This window comes from Gymnogyps californianus, chromosome 1, assembly GCF_018139145.2.
Source record: "Gymnogyps californianus isolate 813 chromosome 1, ASM1813914v2, whole genome shotgun sequence".
NCBI classification, from domain to species: Eukaryota; Metazoa; Chordata; class Aves; order Accipitriformes; family Cathartidae; genus Gymnogyps; species Gymnogyps californianus.
The window spans coordinates 65766594-65772593 of record NC_059471.1 but is presented as its reverse complement, the minus strand read 5'-3'; positions in this window follow the sequence as shown (position 1 = coordinate 65772593).

Sequence of the window (6000 nt, the reverse complement as noted above, 5' to 3'; positions counted from 1 at the left end):
CAGTGCAGTCACATCACTGCTTTCCAGACTCATAATCTGAGGTTTACAGCCATGATCTTTGGGGAGAGTTTACAAATCTCTGAGTTTTAGCCATCATTACATGGGTAGGCAGACCAACATTTAGATCATTCCTTCTCCCAAAAGTTTCTTTTCTAATTTAGAGATAGAGTCTTTCTTCTTCTAACTCCTGCCACATTTTCCCAGAGAGCTGAAATAAGTAGCTAGCTAACTGACCAAAACGCATCTCCATCCTCTTTGGAGGGATTTTTAAGACACCTCTTGCTACACTTTGTAGGAGTCTAAAGGGAGAGAGATGCTGTCCTTTGTGCATCAGCCAGTTTGAGAGGGGCAGGGGCATAGGAAAGCTTAAAAGGAGATCAGTAGTCAGTGGCATGCCCAGCTGCATCCTTCAGCTACCAAGAACCTTTGTTAATACCTTGCTATAAATCCCTTTTGTCCCTCATGTCCTGAACAGTCTCCAGAGAAGCTCTTACCTGCCTACCACACAGCAGTTAGACTGCTCACAGTGTCCCTCCAATATTACATCTGTTCTCAGAGAACTTCACCTTAGTGCACTGCACAACTAAATCTGATCTAGGTTTGAATAAAAAGTCACATGCATTGTTACTCACAACAGGACAGTCAAGCAGAACCTCTTCTTTCATATTTGGAAATTTTGCTGAAGAAAGAATGTTTTTTAACAATAACAACAACAAAACCCAGAAAATTAATGCATGTTGTGGTGGTATGCAACTTTATCTCTGCACTCCATGTAATTTGGAGGGTGCCTTCAAACACAGTAACTTTGTATCTGCTGTAATACATTATCACTTTAATGACTAAAGCAAATTTAGGCATACTGGTGAGTTGGCTGGCTGAAAGCCAACAGAGTTAAGAAAGTGATAATAGTAATTCAGGAAACTGAAAAAAAAATATTTCTTCGGATGCTGTCATTGATGGTATTAACTTCAAGGCCATAACCTGTCCCTGAGCATGCAGTTTCCCTAAGTTCCAGCTTCTCCTTTTGGAAGAAGCTTTGATTTTCCTCCTTGCTTAATTCATTTTGTAAAGCTTAGGCTTCCTTCTCTATATCTCCATTACAATCAATAACTAATTTTCCTAGTTTCCAGAGTTCATTGCCCCTCACATTTTTTTCCTCATGTTAGATTCTTTGCGTCATCACAGAAAATATAAGAATTTTGAGCTCACCTTTGCCTTAGGACAAATCTTGTGAAACTGAATTTCTCTCCTTTTGAGAAACCTGACCTGGGTGCCTATCAGACAGCCCATGCAGAGAGCCTGGCAAGTCAGAGCAAAAGACTCATTTCAGTCTGGTAGACATCTGAGGAGATGTGACTGACCCCTCTTCCACCCACCTCTTTTTTCAGGAGTAACCAGAAGGATGTCCGTTTGGTTTTAAGGGCCATAATCTGGTGCCAGACCCCTTCATTTGTAGTAAGCTTCTAGTGTAGGTTTCTCCATAGAGATTCTGCACAGCTAAAATATGTACAGTGCCTCCGGTCTGCCTTCTCCTGTTCTCCAGGAGTACCTACCCACTTGGCCCACTCACATACATGCCTACATCTAGAGTTGCACACTATAAACCAACACAGAAGAACACTGGCTATGTATTCAGGAAAAACATAGAAATAAGTATTTCCCCTTCTTATAAAAAAGACAAAGAAGCTCTGCCATGTTACCCGTACAGACGTCCAGGACAGATCCTAAATTTAGAGAGGTATCATATGGATCACTCAGCACTCCTACTGCTATCTACTAAACTTCCTAAATTATAAGGATTGAATTTAGCAAAAGATTATTTGCTGTACATACTTTGCTCTTTTTCCTCTGTGCTGGAATACCATGTATTAGGAACCCCTCTGGGGAAAATAACTTTTAAAAAAATATAGTGGATGCTAAGTAACTTAATGGATAATAAAATGCCTTGCGCTTCTGGGACTGCTATTTAAAGACCAACCTGATGTTTTATGTAAAATAAGTATTGCAGTCTTGGGACCTCACCCCACATTTCTGTAGGATTGACTATAGGTAAAGCACTTTTTCCCCAATAAGAGCACACATTTCTAGGAGTCATTAACAAGCTCCCACAGGACAAGTGGCCTTTCTTGCTGCCACTCCCCCCCAAAAAGTGGGAGTCACGAAGTAAAGAATAGTAAAAAGAAAATCAGTAATGAAGTATCAATACAGGCTGGGGGATGAAGGGATTGAGAGCAGCCCTGCCGAGAAGGACTTGAGGGTACCGGTGGATGAAAAGCTGGACACGAGCCAACCGTATCCTGGGCTGCATCAAAAGAAGCATGGCCAGCAGGTCGAGGGAGGTGATTCTGCCCCTCTACTCTGCTCTGGTGAGACCCCACCTGGAGTACTGCGTCCAGCTCTGGAGCCCTCAGCACAGGAAAAACATGGACCTGTTAGAGCAGGTCCAGAGGAGGGCCACAAAAATTATCAGAGGGATGGAACACCTCTCCTATGAAGAAAGGCTGAGAGAGTTGGGGTTGTTCAGTCTGGAGAAGAGAAGGCTCCGTGGAGACCTTATTGCAGCCTTTCAGAACTTAAAGGGGGCTCATAAGAAAGGTGGGGACAGAATTTTTAGTAGGGCCTGGTAGATTCAGACTAGATACAAGGAAGAAATTTTTTACAATGAGGGTGGTGAAACACTGGAACAGGTTGCCCAGAGAGGTTGTGGATGCCCCATCCCTGGAAACATTCAAGGTCAGGTTGGATGGGGCTCTGAGCAACCTGATCTAGTTGAAGATGTCCCTGCTCATTGCAGGGCGGTTGGACTAGATGACCTTTAAAGGTCCCTTCCAACCCAAACTATTCTATGATTCTATGATTCTATGAATGCCTCTTCACCACATACACAGTGGTGCTAGAGTATAGACTCAATTGGTTAAATGTAGCAATACAAACAATTTTGTATAAAAAAAATACTTTTTTGTCCTCTCACCTGAAGTATGAAAATTTACCAATTAACCAGTTCTAGTGCATATATTCTATTGCATATAAGCTTATTTATGACTTGAGTAGGCAGTTTATCTGCTATATTCTGCCTTGGCATAGGACACTATAAATTCTTCCAGCACTGATGTCAAAGAGTGTTTTTACGAGGACTTCAACTATCTTCAGAAACAGTGGGAAGAAAGCTGCACAAAAATTGAAACAGCAAGCTACACAGTGCTTATTATCCATCCCTATGAGAAGTGATGTGATTATTTGAGAAGTACCAGCTCAGACCTTCCAAAGTGTCTAAGGACATCTAGGTTCAATACCAAAGCTATACAACAGCTGGAAGCACCAAAGATGAAGAGTACTTGGTCCCTGGGAAGGAGCCCTCATACTGTTCTCTGGATAACTGCATACAGGGTATTGTTATCATCTGTAAAGGCAACTGCATCTAACCATAAATATTGGAGTGGAAGCTCATTTCCAAGAAGAATTCAGGGAAGGAAACAAAGGGTACAAAAAATATATGTGCTACTAGGTACTCAAAAGGGAAAAAAATTATACACCAGCCTTCTCTTGCTACTTTCTTCCTTGTTATACAGACCCATATTCCTGTTTCAAGATGAATACCCTTTTTTCAGAATAACCTCTCTCTTTGGGATCTTTAGAGAAAAAGTCTCACAGTGGCTGGGCAGGGGAAGCAGAAAGTTAGAAGTGGGAACTGGTTACTTCTTTGTCCTCTTAGAACAGTGCCAGAAGATTTAACTAGGTGGTCATGGGCCACCAGCAACCCCAGTGAGCTTACTCAAAGCTGAAAGAAACAGTTACTTCAAACATGTAAAAAAAGGATGAAATACAGAAGAGATGCTCATTTAGATTTTGTGGTTGTCACTGGCTTGGTTGCAGAAAGAACTCTTTGAGTGAAACTCACACTCTCCTGACACACACGAGAAAATTACTGCATAATATTCCTACCACTATAAAGAAAATATTTGTCTTGCCTCATTTCTCCATGTGCTCAGTGATCACAGCCACAGTAAGTTAAATAGAATAAATTTAGGAAATGTTCAGAGAATGGCAAAGCATTCTGACAATAAGAGGTCCCACTTTGGCGGTCTCCAAGGAGCTGGTGGAAGAGCCAGCTGCAGGGTTGGCAAGGCAGGCAGGGGCAGTAGGGCCACCTTTGTTAGCACGCTCGGCAGAGATCTGGAGCTGTTAATGTTATTCAGAGAAGACACATTTGAAATCCCAAGGAAGTTCATTACAAAAGAGGCTTGACTGGGGCAAGGCAGTCAGTTGGAAAATGATTTTTCAATAGAAGTCATGTATGTCTTCCCTGTGTGAACATCCTTTCCTGAGATTTAAACTTTGCTTTGAAATCAAGCTCAGTTTAGACATGGCTAGCAAGGTTTGAGATGACAGTTTCCTCAGCTCTAATTGATTACAAGTCTAAATGGCCTGCTTTGGTCCAACGTTTTGTTCTCTTTCTAGCCATGGTATGAATAATGACAGTCCCTCGTATTAACATTGATTGGCCTCTTTCATGGTTGTATGTGTATGAGCCTGGAGTAGCAGAGCACGCTGTGAGAAGTCCTTGTGGCTTATTGTCTGCTTTCTATGTTTTTATCTACCATCATCAATTCCTCTGAAAATCCACAGATTTCTCTGCTGTAGGCTTAGCTTGTAAGAGTTATCTTCTAATCTCCCTTAGCAGCTTTCCTCAAATGTTACCCCAAAACTCCCGTGCTGTTACTTTATTCTCCATCCTAAGACTCTCACTCCTCAAGTTTCTTTCCACCTTCTCTTGCTTTTAACTTAAATGTCTTTAACCAACTTTAATCTCCCTCCAGTCTGGAAGTGACTTCTGGCCTATATATTTCATTCGACTTCAAGAAAATTATTTTCAAGACTCTCTTCTTTGGGGTTTCCAGAGGCTGATCTTCTGATTTCTTCAGAACTTACGGGTTTTGCAGTTCCTCTGCATCATCACTCTTTTTATTTTTAAATTTCACATGTGCACACAGCCTGTATATTTATTTAGTTAGACCTATAGTATAATATGCATATACATGATACTAATTAATATCTTTATTAGTAATATAGGGTAATCGTTACACTCTAGTGTAATATACATACAGCTGATGATACACCTAATAGTGTATGTATGTGAGGTGCCTGTAATGATACTTTATACATGATATGATAAGAATATAGATTGCCCTGAGTACTAGACAGTTGTTCAGATTTCACCACAAAAGTGCATCGGTGTGAGATCCCAAGCAAAAGTGATTGAGATACAGGATTTACGATTTGAGTGGGAGAAGAAGTCAGTCCCTTAAATCACCATTTCTTTTGACTCTGTGCCTGTCTCCTGACTAATTCCACTTTTGGTTCCCACCACTTAAGCTCCACGACCTAGCCCCTGGCAGTATTATCAGCCTCATCTACACAGTAGCAGGCCCAGCTTTGACTGTATAAGTGAAAAAAATCTTTTTAGTTTGTTAATAATGACTTAACTCTTTTTAAAAGGAACACAAATAACTGGTTCTGAAACTAGGAGAAATTTCACAGCCCCCTTTTTGATGACAAAACACTTGTTTACAAGTGTTTCATTCAATGTGACCTGGGTAACTGTGTTTTTGAGATTATCTACAAATGTTACATTATCAGAGAAGACATTTTTATGTCTATACACTGAGCTGGCAAAAGTATGTTTGACCACTCGTTTAGATTCTTTTTCATGGAAAACAAAAGAAAATACAGAGTCTTACCACAGGCTGGCTGCCATTAACATGGTGCCACTGCTGACAACATCCTCCTCCAGAATTACTTTAAAACTAGTTTTCAAAGATGCAGATTTTATGTGGTAAAAGTCAAGAGGTACTGAGTTTCCTTCTGCAGCACAGTCATTGTGAGGAAAAAAATACCATTCTTCATAACATAAATTCATTTAACTGATATTTATTTAGGCATTCTATCTGGCAGTCAATTTACCAAATTGACAAAAAATCAAATTACAAGTTTAATGCCACA